The following is an 18962-nucleotide window of genomic DNA, read 5'->3' as shown; positions in this document are numbered from 1 at the left end:
AGCTTCTACTTTCTTCATACCTTTCCGGCTACTTCCTTTTCTTCTTGTTCCCTAGTTCCGCATCCTGGAACTCACTTTGTAGACTATTCTGGAATCTATGACAAACCTCCTGTGTCAGTTTTCTGAGGAATACAAAAATAAGTCAACATACTTGTTTGTGGTGCTTAGTACAGCTTTCCTAATGTATTCCATTTATACATTTACTTGTTTAATACCATTTCCCAGAAGTAGGCAATATAATGCTATTTTAAAGATATTTACAATATCTTCAATTTCAAAAACAATAAATGCTACCATACAATATAAGAAGGAATTAAACTTACAGCTGAGTTGCACATACTGATATTAGCCTGAATTACCCAAATATACACCATATATCCACAATGCCTCTATGAAAACAGTATCAATATGCACAGGGGAAATTTTCCTGAACAGAACACCAATGACTTATGCTCTAAGATCAAGAATCGACAAATGGGACCTCATGAAATTGCAAAGCTTCTCTGAGACAAAGGACACTGTCAAGAAGACAAAAAAAAAAAAAAAAAAAAAAAAAACCCAGCAACCAACAGATTAGGAAAAGATCTTCACCAATCCTACATCTGATAGAGGGCTAGTATCCAATATATACAAGGAACTCAAGAAGTTAAATTCTAGAGAATTAAATAATCCTATTAAAAATGGGGTACAGCTTTCTGTCCTGGGCATGGCAGCTGACCCACCCGAGCCGGTTCTCACTGCCCAGCCCTGCTGCTGCCTCAGACACAAGCGCAGGTACGACCCAACACTGATCGAAGGAAGAAGGCCCAGGCCACGTGGCCAAGAAGACGGAGGTTCCAGGCCTGTCTTTGTTGAGCTCCACAGGTCATTCCCAGTCACCCTTTCCTGTGCCCGTTTAAGGTTGCCGCTGTACTTTAAGAGGCTAACACAGAAGGGTAAAGGAACTCTCCATAAAACCCAGAGAGGAAAACTACACCTCCTCTTTGGATCCTGTCTGTAGTCACAGATGAAAAAAAAAATTAAATTAAAAAATGGGGTACAGAGCTACACAGAGACTTCTCAATGGAGGAATATCAAATGGCTGAGAAGCACCTAAAGAAATGCTCAACATCCCTAGTCATCAGGGAAATGCAAATCAAAATCACCTTATGATTCTACCTCACACCAGTCAGAATGGCTAAGATCAAAAACGCAGGTGACAGCAGATGCTGGTGAGGATGTGGAGAAAGAGGAACACTCCTCCACTGTTGATGGCATTGTAAACTGATATGACCACTCTGGAAATCAGTCTAGCAATTCCTCAGAAAATTGAACCTAAATGGCACCTGAGGACCCAGCTATAGCACTCCTGAGCATATACCTAAAAGTAGATCCAACATCTAACAAGGACTCATGCTCAACAATGTTTATAGCAGCTTTATTTATAATAACCATTATCTGGAAAGAACTCAGATGTCCTTCAACAGAGGAATGGATACAGAAAGTGTGGCACATATACACAATGGAGTACTATTCAGCTATTAAAAATGAGTTCATAAAATTCCTAGGCAAATGGATGGAACTTGAAGCTACCAACCAGAATGAGGTAACCCAGTCACAAAAGAACACTCATGGTATGCACTCACTTATAAGTAGATACTACCCCCCCCCCAAAAAAAAAGCTTGGAATACCCAAGAAACCATCCACAGAACTTATGAAGCTCAAAATGAAGAAGACCAGAATGTGGATGCCTCTTAGAAGAGAGTACTGATTAGAAGGGAGAACAAAGCAGGGGAGGAAACACAAGGTCAAATAGAGGAGCAGGGATTAAAGAAAAGATCTACAGAAACTGCCTCACCTGGAGAGGCATATGCAGTCACCAAACCCAAGCACTATTGCTGATGCTAAGAAGTGTTTTCTGGCAGGAACCAGACATGGATGTCTCCTCAGAGGCTCTCTCAGAGTCATACAGATACAGGTGAGGATGCTTGCAGCTAACCATCAGACTGAACACGGGGACCCCAATGAAAGAGCTACAGAAAGGAATAAAGGAGCTGAAGGCTTTGCACCTTCATGGGAAGAACACCATCATCAACAGCCAAGACACTGAGGTGGAGAGGGTGATTGGGAGAGGAAACACCTTCATAGAATCAAGTTGAGGTGGAGGATGGAAGGGAGTTGGGGGGGGGGTGAGAACATAACGTTTGAAATGTAAATACAGAGAATATCCAATAAAATTGAAAAAAGAAAACAGTATCAATATAATGCCAAAACGAGTAAAGACCAACAAAAAGGAAAGTATAGGTTAATATCCTTGATTAACAGTATCAAAAATGTTCAATAAAATACTTGCAAAGCAAATACAGACATGGATAAAACATAGAAAGGTCAACCAATGAAATAAAAGACATGAATTCACTTAACAACAACAAAAAACAAATGACCATTTCAATAGATGCAGTAAAATTCTTTGATAAAAATCTAACATACCTTCACAATAAAAGTCACAGAAAAAGCAAGACTACAGGGAACACACCTCAACATAATCAAAGCTATATAGGAAAAATTGACAGTCAACATCATCCTAAATGGATAATAACTTGAAGTCACTCCGCTAAAATAAAAAACAAAATAGGCTGCCCACTGTCTCCATTTCTTCTGAATGCTGTGCTCACATCACTAGCTGGAGCAATAAGGCAAGAGAATGAAATGAAAGGGATACCAATAGGAAAAGAATAAGTCAAAATATCCCTATTTGAAGATAACACAATATTATAAGAGATCATTTTCCTGAAATTACCTGAAAAGTTCTATGACTAGTCAAAAATTTCGGTAATACAGCAAGGTTCATAACAAACCTGAAAAAGCCAATAGCTTTTCAAATATATTCAGTTCTGTTGACAAAAGCTTTTAAAAAATAAAATGAATAAACCTAACCAATGAAGTGACGCAACTCTACAATAAAAAGGTTAAACTTCTGAAGAAAGAGACAGATAAAGACGCTAGAAAATCAAAAGACAGTCCATGCTCATGGATTAGTAGAATTAACGTTGTGAAAATGATCATCTACTAAAATCCCTTTATAGACTCAATGCAACACCAATAAAAATTCCTATCTCATTCTTTACAGAATAGAAAAAAAAAAAAAAAAAAAAAAAAAAAAAAAAAAAAAACACCTCAAATTCATATGGAACTACAGAAGATCCCAGATAGCCAAAACAATCCTGAGCAAAAAGAATTTTTCTGGAAGGACTACAATTCTAGATCTCAAGATATATTACAGAGTCATGGTACTAAAATCAATATGGTACTGGCACAAAAACAGACATATGTATCAATGTAACAAAAATCAAAGACCCAAGCAGAAGTATGCATAACTTCAGCCATCTGATATTTAACAAAAGTGCTAAAACAAAAACTGAAAAAAAAAAAACATTTTCAACAAATGGTGCTTGGAAAATTAAATGTTCATCTGCAGAGGTATGAAATTAGACCCAAATCTACTGCCTTATACAAAAACTAACTCCAAATAGACCATAGGCTTAACTGTAAAACCTGAAGCACGGAAACTACTGGAACAGGAACTACCCTACATAATGTAGGTTGGGAAATGAATTTCTGAAAATGAGCCCATTAGTCCAAGAATGAAAGCTAAAAATTGACACATGCTATTTCATACAATTAAAAAGTATGTGTGCTGATAATCAGCAGTCAACTGCATGAAGAAGAAGTCCACACAATGGGAAGGAATCTTTGCCAGCTGTCCATTTCACAGAGGACTCATATATCAAGAATATATAAAAACTTAAAAAAACAGAGTCAAAACCACAAATGGGTCATTCAAAATATGTTTGGGATCTGAACAGAGTTCTAGAAAATAGCTAAGAAATATCCAGGGTGGTGGTGGGGGGAGGGGGTTGGAGAGAGAATTCATCCTCCCTAGCAGTGGAAGAAAATGCAAACCAAAACAAACATTTAGTGAGGTTACCTAGACTCAGAAAGACAAATGTTGTATGTTTTCTATCATATGAGTACCTTAGTACCAAATCTTTAGGTGTGAGTATACAACCTAGAGTAACTGTAGAGACCAGGAAAGTAAAAAGGAACCATTGGGATGGGGAGGAACAGTAGAGAGAGTAGCAGGATACAGTAATCTGAAGGGGAAAGGGATAAAACTGACTATAGGGGTTTTACTGGGAAGGTGGGGAGATAAATACAGAAGGTAAGAGGATAAAATGACTATTCTATGTATAAAAAGTCATAAGGAATTATACTATTGACTATTTTAAAATATATAGATACATATATTATGTAAGTCTTCATACCCAGTTTAAATGAAAATTTCCCATCAAGTTTGACAATGCTCCCCTCAAGTACCAAAGACTTTCTAACAAAAACCCCTACACCTGTCATGAGAATCCCTCTTTTAAGTTGTCAGTAATGTTTGTCCAAGAGATTCCAAAAGCACTATATAAACTATGCTACTTTCCAAATGTGAGGATTACAAGCATGCATAACTATTCTTGTATGTATTTAGTGTTGTTTTACAAAACCTTTGTGTGCATATGTATGGTGGATGTACTTTTTCAGTCTTCGTAAGTGTTCTGTTGATGTGAAGAGACACCTTAACCACAGCAACTCTCACAAAGGAAGGCATTTAATTGGGTCTTGCTTACAGTTTCAAAGGTTTAGTTTGTTATTAGCATGGTGTTGGAGAAGTAGCTGAGAGTTCTACATATGGGTCAATAGGCAGCAGGAAGAGAAGGGCATCTCTTGAGCATTTGAAGTTCCAAAGTCCACCTCAAATAACCTACTTCCTCCAACAAAACCATACCTACTCCAACAAGACCACACCACCTAGTCCCTCTAAGTAGTGCCACTCATTAATGACAAAGCATTTAAATATATGAGCTTATGGAAAACGGCACATTGTAATCTTAAAAAATAAAATATTAGAAAAACTAGGGCATGGGGGCTAGAGAAATTGGTTAAAAGATCACTGCTCTTGCAGAAGGCCCAAGTTTGGTATCCAGAACCCACATACTGCATTATAGCCACTTTAACTTCAGTTTTAGGGGACTTGCCACCCTTTTCTGGATTCTCAGTGTTCCTACATGAATGTGGTGCATATAAACTCAAGCATGCACAAATACACATAAAGACATATGTGTGTATATAGCAAATAAAATTTTAATTAAAAGACTGAAGATGTGGCCCAGTTAGTGGAATGCCTGCTTAGCATGCATGAAGCCTTGTATTCAATTTTCCAGCATTTATTAAAAAATAAAACAAACAGAAAAACCTCTGATAGGTATGTTGAGGCACACCTGTGATCCAGCACTTTGGAGGTAGAAACAAAACCATTAGTGAGTACCAGACCAGGCAGTACCATACAAAAAGGACATACTAGAACATGGGGAGGGGACTCTTTTTTTCCCATCTTACTGTATGGAGTTAAACTAGTATAAATTAAAAGCATATGCCAACTGGTTTTATTATATAATACACGAATTTTTGAAGCATGCAACAGGGGACAGAAAGAATAGTCTACTTATTATAAGAAAACCCTTGCTTCTGTTTCAGGGAGCTTCAAGTACTTAAATCCCACAAACTTCTGATACTCTAAACCAATTCAGACCTCTTGTACTGGTCGCTCTGTTGCTGAAATATGTCTCCACCATCACATTTTTATTACCATCACATGTTTCCTCTCAAATGCCTTCACTAGTTTTTTTTTTCCTCTCTCTTCAGAATCATCAGTGATTCCTGGAGGGCAAGGGGACAGTAGTAAAAGTCTCTCTGCAATTTCTGCAAAATTTTTATATGTGTATAATCTTTGGTACAGAAATGGGTCGTTACCTTTACTTTCTTCAGCAAAGTTATCAAAGGTGTAGATTCTAAATAGCAGACATGCAGTTCCTTGTCCTTGGTGGACTGATTTGTGGTGGGGCTGTTATTTACTATAGAACACATATCAGGGGGTTGTGACTGAAACTATCTTTTTTCACTGTTTTTTGTTATTTTTAAATTTATATATTCATTCACGATTTCATGAATATGTGTACTTTGCTTAAAATAGTGCTCTTTTGAGAAAAGGTGTCTATAAATAACTCAGGTTTGCTCAGAACTCACTATTTAGTACAGTCTGGTCTCGAACAATAAGTAATCCTCCTGCCTCAGCTTTGGCATGGCTGGGATTACAGGCATGTGCCATAACACTTAAATAATGCTTTGGGTGGAAAAGAGGGTCTCACACTGTAGCTCAAGCTCTCTTGAAACTCACTATGTAACCCAAGGTGACCTCAGACTGAGCCTTGCTCTCCCTCTCCCTCTCTCCTCTCATAGTGTCTCACTGTGCAACGTTGGCTGGCCTGGAATTTGCTATGTAGACCAGGCTGGCCTAGAACTCTCTGCCTGCCTCTGCCTCTTGAGTGCTGCCAGACAAGGTGATGAAAGCCTGTGCAATTCCCACAAGGACGTTCAAGTGTAGCAGGTGTTCAAGACCATTTTAGCTCCACAGGGAGTAAAAGACCAGCTTAGGATTCCACCCAGAACTTCAACTCTGTACTTCTTCATTTCCTCTTATGGAACTTCAGCTACTTCTTTTCATTAAATTTTATTTCTTTTGGGCGGGGTGCATGTAGTGAGGCGCACATGTGGAGGTCAGAAAACAGCTTGTTGAGTTAGCTCTCTCTTCCACCATGGGAAGATTCCTTTAGGATTCATTCTTTTTGCCCTTCTTCTGGACTTTCAAAAACCACTGTGTGTCAGAACATATCCTAGTTTCTCATTTCTGTTGCTGTGATAAAATATCCTGACATTTTAGAAGCAACATAGGAGAGAAGGGGTTTGTTCTAGGTTATAATTCCAACTGGATACATCATTTCCACAGTTAGAAATGAATGCAAATATCCACCCTTAACAAACCAAGTCAAATGTAATTTCCTCCATGAGAGTACTCCACCCTCAACCCCATAGCTTACAGAAATTCCCTCCTCTCTGATACCATAATGATTTGAATGTTCACACACCCAAAAACATGATTTAGGAAAATTAACGGGGGCAAAAAGAAAGAGAACTATGCTGTGGGGACTTAGTGTGGGTGGGTTTTTCACATGAATCTCAGAAGTAAGACTCTGTTTATATGGATGTCAATAAGGGCGAGAGCAAAAACCTTCGGAGACCAGTACATGTCAGAGCCAAGGGAGTCCTAATGTCCTAACCCAAAGAAGCCTGAAAAGCACATTTTGGGCCCCAAACCCACATGGTTCAGCCCAGACACAAGGGTGGGGCTGGCCTTCCTACCAGCTCGTGTTCCAGGGATGAGTCAACACAGGCGTCAACTCCAGTATTCAGTGGTTTGGGACAGAAGAGTATAAGTTTCCTTCCAAGACTGAGAGCAAGCAAGTCTGGAATTTTCTCACTATTTTTGATAATCCCTCTGCTTGGCCTGGAATTACAAATGGTAAAAATGCATTAATCACTCACAGAAGCGCTCATTTGTATTCCCAACACTTGAAATGCTGAGGAAGGAATATTACCAAGGGTTTGAGATGTCGCTATGAGAATGCAAAGCACATATCATTAAATATCCAACCTTAGCCTAAGACCTTCCAGTGGTATTCTGACACCTGCAGGATAGAATTCAAACTCTTTAGCAGGGAAAAGAGAGTCAGTCTCATCTCCTATATAAGTACATCTATCTAGCTGGGCAGTGGTGGTGTGCACTTTTAATCCCAGCACTCAAGGAGCAGAGGCATGTGGATCTCTGCGTTCGAGGTCAACCTAGTTTTAGGACAGCCTGGAGTGCTACATAGAGAAACTCTGTCTCAAAAGAGCAACACACACACACACACACACACACACACACACACACACACACACACACACTGAAAGCCTCTGTAACTAAATTGACAAATGCTGCTTTCTGATTTCATTAGTCCATTGGGTCTAAGTGGGTCATTCCCAGTGTTAGAACATCCTGCCATGTTTACCAGGGAAACCGTTGCATTTCTTCTCACCGGGGGAAGTACTTCTCAGCCACAGATGCCTCCTTGAGCTCTCATAGTTCTTTTCTTTTCCTACCCAAAAATATATCTGTAAAAGTAAAACACAATGTCCTCCCAAAGAAAATGCAGATTTTCGCAGTCAGAGATGTGGAGAGGAGTGATACAGAAGTCTGAAAAGCAGCAGAACACCAAGAGTGCTGGGTTTGAAGCCCAGCTCTGGCTTCAAACCTTCAGATCTTGGATCAGTTACTCTACTTCTCAAGGTCTCCATCTATCCATCCATTAGGCTTTGGCTTTATGGTTGTAATTGTTTTGGCTATAGTGAGGATCTGATTTAGAGCCTTGCATATGCTAACACCGAGGCTATGTTCCTTCAAGGTCTAACACTCTAAAGTTATTGGTTATTATATTAGGGGTTGGAACGCAGGACCTTGTATATGCCAGTCAAGTGTCCTACCACTGAGCTGCACTATGAAACCCCTGATATAATAGGATTTGTTTTTAATGTTGAAGGAAGAGGTAATAGTACTTATAGATGAGAAGAAATGGATAGCTGCTGTAGTTAGGTTTCAATTGTTGTGACAAAACACCATGACCAAAAGCAACTTGTGGGTGAAAGGGTTTATTTGGCTTACAAGTCCTGATCATAGTTCATCATAGAGTAAAGCCAAGGCAAGGACTCAAACAGTACAAGAACTGAAGCAGAACTATGGAAGGATCCTGCTTACTGGTTTGTGCTCCATGGTTTGTATAGCTGGCTTTCTTATACAACTCAAGACCTCATACCCAGAGCTAGCAGTACTCATACATGTGGGATAGGCCCCCCACATCAATTGTTAAAGTCCCACAGAGTTCCCTACAGATAACTTGATGAAGGTATTTCCTCAATTGAAGTTCTTCTTCCCAGATAACTCTAGGTTGTGTCAAATAGACAACAAAACAAAACAAAAACAAAAACCCTAACTAGAACTGTAACCAAGAACTAGCCTGCCACACAACGATGGATATTTCAGACTATTTCAGATTTAACAGGTAAACATCTTGTTACATTTTCAGTATAGGAAAAGGCCTATTATTTAGAACGTTCTATCCAGAAGTCTACTTAGTGCTTTATAGGTCACTAAGTTCTTCACAAATTTTAATTTTCTAACAGACATTGAAAGAGGGAGATAGAGCAGTGTTTAAAGACTTACCTCATTTCACAGAATAGAAAACTGACCAAAGGAAAGTGATTACTCCATTAAGTGTTTGGACAACTTACAGTATTGTTTTGTTTTGTTTTGTTTTAGGAGACCTGATCTTGTGATGAATCTCAGGCTGGTCTTGAGCGCATGATATTCCCATCTCAGACTCTCGAGTGCTGAATTACAAGTGTGTGGTACTATACCTGGTGTGTTTTAAGGTTCAAATACTTGTATTTACTCTTACGTTGGTTAACCAATCATTCATATTTGCCTGTTTTATAGGATTTGAAAGTTTATCATTGTTGCATATATACATATAATTTATAAATACAAGCTTCTGACTTCATCTAGAGTTACATATGCTTAGAGCTGACCACTTGGGATGACATAACCGGCTTGCCCCAGGAAATGACTGACTCTCCCTCTTTTGTCAGATATTAAATGTCTGTTGCTCTTCAGCAAAGGGGTGAGCCTTAGATTTCCCCTCATCTATTTGACATGCCAACTCAGGTTATCGTTGTTTTGATCTTGCTTAGGCATATCATTGAGATTTTATGTGTATATCTACCCTTAAATTTCTAGTAGACAAAAATCTCAGTCTACTTCAGGGCCCTTTGGGTCTTCAGTCTTTCTGCCTCTGCTGGGATGTTCTCGGAGTTTTGTTGCAGGGGTTATGTTTTATATGTATCATTTGGGTGCGTCTCATAGCTAGATCTTTTCTGCATTTTGATGAGTTGTGGTTTTCTGTAATGATCTCTCTCTGTTGCAAAAAGACGCTTCTCGGCTGAGGGCTGAGAGCTATACTTATCTGCCAGTGGCGCTACATGAACTGCACTTCTGTAGCTAGGCTTGAGAATGCTGAAATGACATTGGGTGGGTCTCAAGGGAATTCTTTTAAGCAATAAAGACAAGTGAGAGCTGAGGATTTAGCTCTGATGATAAATGTTTTCTGACCATGGATTCAATCCCAACAATGCAACTGGGTACAATGACGCTTAACTGTAATCCGAGCACTGTGAGGTGGAAGCAAGAGGACTGGGCTACATAAGGTTATCTGTCTTTTTTTTATTGGAAAAGTGGATAGATGAAAGTGGAAATAATAATGGGAAGTGAATTAAGCCAGTCTCAGAGAGACCAATATCATGTTTTCTCTTATTTCTGTTTCCTAGGTTTTATAGAGCTATCCAAAATCATATATGTGTATATGACATAAAAGCAGAGGGCATAGAGCATGGTAAGAAACAATCTCAACATACAATATATACTTATACAAAACCTTAAGTATATATCTATACTTAAGTATACACACACACACGGGCTGGAGAGATGGCTCAGAGGTTAAGAGCACTGACTGTTCTTCCAGAGGTCCTGAGTTCAAACCCCAGCAACCACATGGTGGCTCACAACCATCTGCAATGAAAGATGATGCCCTCTTCTGGTGTGTCTGAGGACAGATAAAGTGTACTTACATATAATAAATAAATAAATATTTTTAAAAAAGTATACACACACACACAAGATATGTATGATCATCTTAATGTCTTGTTAATCTTGAAATCTGTTATTGTATGGATCCTAAAATGAAACCTATGGAAAATCTGCTTACATAAAAGACAATACTATTATTAAGCTTTTCATTTTAAAAGACCCATCTTTGAAAACCTCATCTTGGGGCTAGAGAGATGGCTCAGTGGTTGAGAGCACTGACTGCTCTTCCAGAGGTCCTGAGTTTAATTCCCAGCAACCACATGGTAATAAGATCTGATGCCCTCTTCTGGTGTGTCTGAAGACAGCCACAGTGTACTCATATGTATTAAATAAATAAAATAAAATAAAATAAAATAAAATAAAATAAAATAAAATAAAATAAAATAAAATAAAAAAAGAAAAGAAAAACTCTTCCTTCCCTTGCCTTTCCCAGCCTCCCTTCACACAAAACTTCCTCTAGACACTTAGGAAAGGCCCTCTGTAGACTGCAGAGCTCCTCCCTCCTCCTATTTCCTGGCATCTTAAGGTGATCCCTTTCCCGTAATTATTGGCATTTTTGCAAAATAGTTTGGGAAGGCATCCAAGATTCAAAGGACAAAACAGCAATGAAAGCCCAGACTTATCTTCAAAGGAATAGAGCTCCCGTGGAATCACACCATCTAGGTAATCACTTACCTATCTGCAGCCAATTTAAACTGACACCAAAGGGAAGAAGAGTGCAAGAGTCCCAAATTCCTGCTAAAACCCAGCCAGTTCTACAGGCCAGAGACCATGGGAGAAGGGAATGGCCATCATATCCAGGAAGCAGGGGAAGGTTTTTTTTTGAAGGGTTAGGGACAGTAAGCCAGACTTACTGTGGGATTTGCTCAAGTCATTCCTTATACCATTTGTCCTTTCTTTAAGCAGTCAGTTCAAGCTCACAACATTTGTCACATCTCATTCTCAAAAATTAGATGGAAAAGACCTATGGATTCTATAGATATTACATAATCTCAGGTGGACTAGGTTTTTTTTTTTTTTGATTGAACAGTTAGTGAGATTTTATTTCTGTTATTTTACAACTTATTTTTTTAAAAAAGATATACATATACAGATTATTAAAAGCATTTTAGCAGAAATATATATGAATATATTTTTCATGGTACTTGATATTTTTAAAGGTTTGATAATATGCACTGAAATCTTACTATTTACAAAGATCATAAAGTATATGTAAAACAACATGTAACATGGAAATAGTCTAAGTTTTTGGTATGTAAAGATTAAACATAATGATTTTTAACTACTGAAAACTGCCACAAAGCTATCTTCTTAGCTCTTGAGTTATTAATGGTTTACAGTCTAGGTGTACCCCACTCTGAGAGGGTGCTATACACTTAATATTATTATTTTTTTTTCTAAGAAGGACTGAGGGTTCCACTTTTTGGGCTTTTTTTTGAGCTTCATATAGTCTGTGAGTTGTTTCCTTGGGTATTCAGAGCTTTCTGGGGTTAGTATCCAATTATCAGTGACTGCATATTATGTCTGTTCTTTTGTGACTGGGTTATCTCACTCAGGATGATATTCTCTAGATGCAACCATTTTCTTAATAATTTCATAAGGTCATTGTTTCTAATAGCTGAGTAGTACTCCATTGTGTAAATATTTTGTTTTTTGGGTTTTGGTTTTGAGACAAAGTGTCTCTGTGTCTCTGTGTAGCCCTAGCTGTCCTGGGACTCGTTTTCTATAGACTAAGCTGGCCTCAAACCCAGAGAACTGCATGCCTCTGCTTCCCAAGTTCTGGAATTAAAGATGTACACCACCACCACAGCTAAGTTTTTTTTATTTAAATAAAAATTAATATGCAGCCATCAAGCCCAGTCACTATTGTTGATGCCAAGAAGTGCTTGCTGACAGGAATCTGATATGGATGCCTCCTCCTCAAAGGCTCTGCCAGAGCCATACTGATACAGAGGAGGATGCCTGCCCCTAACCATCAGACTGAGCACAGGGTTCCCAAAGGAGGAGCTAGAGAAAGGACTGAGGAGCTGAAGGGGTCTGCAACCCCATAAGAAGAACAACAATATCAAACAATCAAACCCCCCAAGAGCTTCCAGAGACTAAAACACCAAAACAATGAGCACACATGGAGAGACCCATGACTCCAGCCACATATATAGGAGAGGATGGCCTTGTCTGGCATCAATAGGAAATGAAGTCTTTGGTCCAGTGAAGGCTCGTTTACCCTGTGTAGGGGAAGGTCAGGGCAATGAAGTGAGAGTGGGTGGTTGGGAGAGGGAACATCTTCATGGAAGCAAGGAAAGGAGAAGGGAAGGATGAGAAAGGCGTAAAGGGAATAACATTTGAAATGTAAATATATAAAATATCCAATAAAATGATTTTAAAATTAATTTACTTAAAATTAAAATACATTTCCATGAAATAAAAATTCCCTAAGTATCCTCTGTGCCTTCAGCTCCTTAGACAGTTTTCTGGGCTAATTGCCATCCCCACTCAGCCTACTTATTTTCCTTTGCATATAATAGGCTCGAAAAATGTGGTAGTGGTCTTATTCTTGACTATTAGGAATAACAAATCCTGGCCTTTAAAAAGTTTCATAATATTTTAAAAAATCACTTTGAAAGCTTAGTCTATTTACAACATCCAAAGCTTTTTTTTTTTTTTAACTGTGGGCTTCTTTAAAATATAAAATAAGTTACATACTTTCTTACTCCAAGAGAAAGAACCAGAGAACAATCACAATTAGATTAAAACAAAACTTCACCAAACAACCATTGCAGTCCATTGAGCTCCATAGAGACAGCGCCGGGGCAAGCGAGAGCTGGACGGGCACTGGGCGACTCTGTGCCTCGAGGAGGAAAATCAACTAAACATGGGCAAAGGAGATCCTAAGAGGCAAGATGTCCTCATATGCATTCTTTGTGCAAACCTGCCGGGAGGAGCACAAGAGGCACCCGGATGCTTCTGTCAACTTCTCAGAGTTCTCCAAGAAGTGCTCAGAGAGGTGGGAGACCACGTCTGCTAAAGAAAAGGGGAAATTTGAAGATATGGCAAAGGCTGACAAGGCTCGTTATGAAAGAGAAATGAAAACTTACATCCCCCCAAAAAGAGAGACCAAAAAGAAGTTCAAGGACCCCAATGCACCCACGAGGCCTCCTTTGGCCTTCTTCTTGTTCTGTTCTGAGTACCGCCCAAAAATTAAAGGTGAGCATCCTGGCTTATCCATTGGTGATGTTGCAAAGAAACTAGGGGAGATGTGGAACAACACTGCCGCAGATGACAAGCAGCCCTATGAGAAGAAGGCCGCCAAGCTGAAGGAGAAGTATGAAAAGGACATTGCTGTCTGCAGAGCTAAAGGAAAACCTGATGCAGCGAAAAAGGGGGTGGTCAAGGCTGAAAAGAGCAAGAAAAAGAAAGAAGAAGAAGATGAGGAGGAGGATGAAGAGGATGAGGAAGAGGAAGAAGAAGAGGAAGACGAAGATGAAAAAGATGATGATGATGAATAAGTCGGTTCTAGCACAGTTTTTTTTTTCTTGTCTATAAAGCGTTTAACCCCCCTGTACACAACTCACTCCTTTTAAAAAAAATTGAAATATAAGGCTGTGTAAGATTTGTTTTTAAACTGTACAGTGCCTTTTTTTTGTATAGTTAACACACTACCGAATGTGTCTTTAGATAGCCCTGTCCTGGTGGTATTTTCAATAGCCACTAACCTTGCCTGGTACAGTCTGGGGGTTGTAAATTGGCATGGAAATTTAAAGCAGGTTCTTTTTTTTTTAAACAACTTTATTTTACAAAACAAAGATAAATGTACAGATTTTAAACATTTTTTGCTTAAAATTATACATTTTTGTCAGTACTTTTTTCAGATTTTAACATAATTTTTATATAAAACTATATGAATATATTTTTTAGTCAGTACTTGATTTTTTTCAAGGTTTGATTGTATGCCTTGAAAACTTAATAGTTACAATGAGCTAAAGTACATGTAAAACAAAATGTAACATGGAAATAGTTAAAGTTTTCTTGTTTTGTAAATATTTTTTTTGTTTTGTTTTGTTTTCTTTATTTCTTGGACTTCATACAGTCTGTGAGTTGTTTCTGGGGGAGTGCAAGCCTCTGGGGTTAGCATCCCACTATCAGTGACTGCATATTATGTCTGTTCTTTTGAGACTGGGTTATCTCACTCAGGATGATATTCTCTAGATGCAGCCATTTTCTTAAGAATTTGGTTAAGTCATTGTTTCTGGTGGCTGAGTAGTATTCCATTGTGTATATGTACCACAATTTTTGTATCCATTCATCTTCTGAAGGACATCTGGGCTCCTTCCAGCTTCTGGCTATTATAAATAGAGCCGCTATGAACATTGTGGTGCATATATCTTTGTTGTGTATTAAAGTGTCTCTGGGGTATATGCCCAGAAGTGGAATAGCTGGGTCTTCAGGTAGTACTATATCTAATTTTCTGAGGTATCACCAGACAGATTTCCAGAGTGGTTGTATTAGCTTGCAACCCCACCAACAGTGGAGAAGTGTTCCTCTTTCTCCGCAGCCTCGCCAGCATCTGCTGTCATCTGAGTTTTGGATCTTGGCCAATCTGACTGGTGTGAGGTGGTATCTCAGGGTTGTTTTGATTTGCATTTCCCTGATGGCTAAGGATGTGGAGCACTTCCTCAGATGTTTCTCGGCCATTCGGTGTTCCTCAACTGAAAACGTTTTGTTTAGCTCTGTACCCCATTTTTAATAGGGCTATTTGATTCTCTGGTGTCTAGCTTTTTGAGTTCCTTGTACACCTTGGATATTAGGCCTCTATCTGATGTGGTGTTGGTAAAGATCTTTTCCCATTCTGTTGGTTGCCGTTTTGTTTTCTTGACGATGTCCTTTGCCTTACAGAAACTTTGCAATCTCATTAAGTCCCATTTGTTAATCTTTGACCTTAGAGCTTGAGCCATTGGTGTTTTGTTCAGGAAATTTTCTCCTGTGCCTATGTGTTCTAAGGTTTTCCCTACTTTCTCATCTAATAGTGTCAGTGTATCTGGTTTAATGTGGAGATCTTTGATCCACTTACACTTGAGCATTGTACAAGGAGATAAGAAAGGGTCTATTTTCATTCTTTTGCATGCTGAGTGCCAGTTGGACCAGCACCATTTGTTGAATAGGCTGTCCTTTTTCCATTGAATGTTTACTGCTCCTTTGTCAAAAATCAGGTGACCATATACATGAGGGCTCATTTCTGGATCTTCTATTCTATTCCATTGATCCACATGCCTATTTCTGTACCAGTACCATGCAGTTTTCAGCACAATTGCCTTGTAATATAGCTTGAGGTCAGGGATAGTGATTCCCGCAGATGTTTTTTTGTTGTTGAGGATGGATTTCGCTATTCTAGGTCTTTTGTTATTCCATATGAAATTGCACATTGATCTTTCCAATTCCATGAAGAACTGGGTTAGAATTTTGATGGGGATTGCATTGAATCTGTAGATTGTTAAAGCAGGTTCTTGTTGGTGCACAGCACAAATTAGTTATATATGGGGACAGTAGTTTGTTTTTTTTTTTCTTTTGTTTTCCGTTTTTTTTTTTCCTTTTGGTTTTATTTTGGGTTTTTTTTTTTTTCATCTTCAGTTGTCTCTGATGCAGCCTATAAGAAGATAATTGTTCTGTTAACTGAATACCACTCTGTAATTGCAAAAAAAAAAAAAAAAAAAAAAAAAAAAATTGCGGCTGTTTTGTTGACATTCTGAATGCTTCTAAGTAAATACAATTTTTTATTAGTATTGTTAAAAAACAAAACAAAACAAAAAAAACTTCACCAAAGTAAAAAGTCTAGCGCTGAACATCTGGGAGCCATCCCAAGTCTTTTGGGCTCCCAAGGTCCTGGGCAGCTACAGTTCTCCGTGCTATTCACAGCACACAGCCCTTTTCCTAGGCTCAGGCAGGCTGCACTGTACAGGTGTTGTCCTTGGCACTCATTCCATGACACGGGTATCTACAATATGCTGATGCACCTTGACCAGTGGCCTCTCCCAGCATTCTCTTCTGGGACTCCAGCCCTGCCACATGTAGCATCAAGCCTCAGCTGCTCTTGCTGAACCTATTATGCCTTTAAAACCTGTGCCACCTGGATAACTTACACATTACCAAGTTCATCTGCCAGGCTGAGGTGCATTGATGGCCACCCTGAACTACAAGTTATTGGTGTTGACCCTGGAGAATTACTCCAATAACACTTAGTCTAAGTAATGATGGTCTTTGCTTTTTCAAGACAGCTTTCTCTGTGTGGCCCTGGCAGTCCTGGAACTCTCTCTCTCTCTCTCTCTCTCTCTCTCTCTCTCTCTCTCTCTCTCTCTCTCTCTCTCTCTCTCTCTGTAGATCAGGTTAGTTTCAAACTCTGATTTCGTCTACTTCCTAAGTGCTGGAACTAAAAAAAAGTGTGCATCCTGTTGCTGGTCTCATCTTAATTACCACTAAATTTCTCAGTTCCATTCCAACAAAACAGCAGAAATTACTCTCAGTAAAGCAACAGGTTCACTTCAGTAATGCTGGCCTTTGTTCATCGCAGTTGAGTCTTTAGTTCCAGCTGACTAGAACCACACTTTATTAATTCAAATAATCATACAAATGTCTCTGATAGTCTTTACATCCCTCTGGAACTTCACAAGCCAGGCCATCGCCATTTTCAAAAGTCATGCATTTCTTTCAGTATTTCTATCTTCCAAGCTTGCACAGAATGGCCCATTAACTACTCAACAGCTTTGTGGAACATTTCCATAACCATTCCTAAAGTAGTATAGTCAGGTTTGCCAGAGCTTACTCTCTGTACCAATTTTCTTTTTTACTGAATATTTTCTTTATTTACATTTCAAATGTTATCCCCTTTCCCAGTTTCCCCTCCTGAAACACCCTATTCCATCCCCCATCCCCTGCTTCTATGAGGGTGATCACTTACCCACCCACCCACCCACTCCTGCCTCCCCACCATGGCATTCCCCTAAATCAGGGCATCAAGCCTTCCTAGGGCCAAGTGATCTTCTCCCACTGATGCCAGATAAGACATTCCCCTGCTACCCATGCAGTTGGAGCCATGGGTCTTTCCATTTGTACTCTTTGGTTAGTAATTTAGTCCCTGGCAGCTCTGGGAGGTCTGGTTGATTGATATTGTTTTTCTTCAGGTGAGGTTGCAAAACTTTTCAACTCCTTCAGTCCTTTCTCTAACTCCTCCAAATTTTTTTTTAGTTAAGTTTCTATTGTTGTGATAAAACATGACCAAAGCAACTTGGGGAGGAATGGATTTATTTGACTGACACATTCCATCTAAGTCCATCATAAAAGGATATCAAGGCAGGAACTCAAGGCAGGAACCAGAAGGCAAGAATTGAAGCAAAATCCACGAAGAAACACTGATCACTGGCTTGCTCCCCATAGGTTTCTCAGCCTGCTTTCTTATACTATTCAAGATTATAGGCCCAGGAGTGTCACCACCCCCAGTAGGCTAGATCTTCTATTAATCATTAATCAATAGACTGTCCTACAGACTTACCAGAAAGCTATCCAATGGAGGCATTTTCTTAGTTGAGGTTTCTTTTCCTGGATGACCCTAGCTTGTCTCATGTTGAAAAAAGTCAGCTCTTAATTTTGTATATTGTTGATTGAGCTGACCTCAGACCTGAAGTTATCATGCTCCACTGAAGGTATGCATGTTTTTCACAGCACTTGATGTACACAGAATTATTTCCTTATTTCCACATCATAACTCTATATGCTAGATGCCATGATGTCTATATTACATGTAAGTACACTGTAGCTGTCTTCAGACACACCAGAAGAAGGCATCAGATCTCATTACAGATGGTTGTGAGCCACCATGTGGTTGCTGGGATTTGAACTCAGGTCCTCTGGAAGAGCAGACGGTGCTCTTAACCACTGAGCCATCTCTCCAGCCTGACTTGTGCATTTCTTAGTTTTTATTTTCAGCCATTAAGTAGTCTATTTCTATTTATCCTTGCTTTAGTTCCTGACTCCAGGTTCCTGCCTTGGCTTCTTTTAGTTTCAGTTGCTGTGATGAACAACATGTCCAAAAACACTTGGAGGAAAAAAAATGTTTATTTGGTTGACAGCTTGGTCATGGTGTTCATCACAGGTGTTCATCTAACTTAAAGCCAAGCTAGAACAGTTTAGAAGGTAAAAGAGTTGACCAAAGTCACACATCTCAGAAACAGCATAGCTGGATTCAAGTCAAATCTGTCTCCTGCTTTAATTCCATGTACTGTGGTAGACATCAGAGATATCTCCTTCAATAGT

General features: G+C 39.1%; 1 pseudogene across 1 annotated transcript; it reads left to right on the top strand.

Annotated features, from left to right (window-relative positions):
- Window positions 1-13533: 13533 nt before the first annotated feature.
- Window positions 13534-14167, top strand: LOC308414332 (high mobility group protein B1-like; annotated as a pseudogene). The gene has a single exon. The product of its transcript is annotated as a high mobility group protein B1-like (transcript).
- The last annotated feature ends 4795 nt before the right edge of the window (window positions 14168-18962 follow it).

The sequence above is a fragment of the Micromys minutus genome, assembly GCF_963924665.1.
Source record: "Micromys minutus genome assembly, chromosome: X".
In the NCBI taxonomy this organism is placed as follows: Eukaryota; Metazoa; Chordata; class Mammalia; order Rodentia; family Muridae; genus Micromys; species Micromys minutus.
Note: the sequence above shows the minus strand (reverse complement) of the source record. Positions and strands in the feature narration are given on the sequence as shown.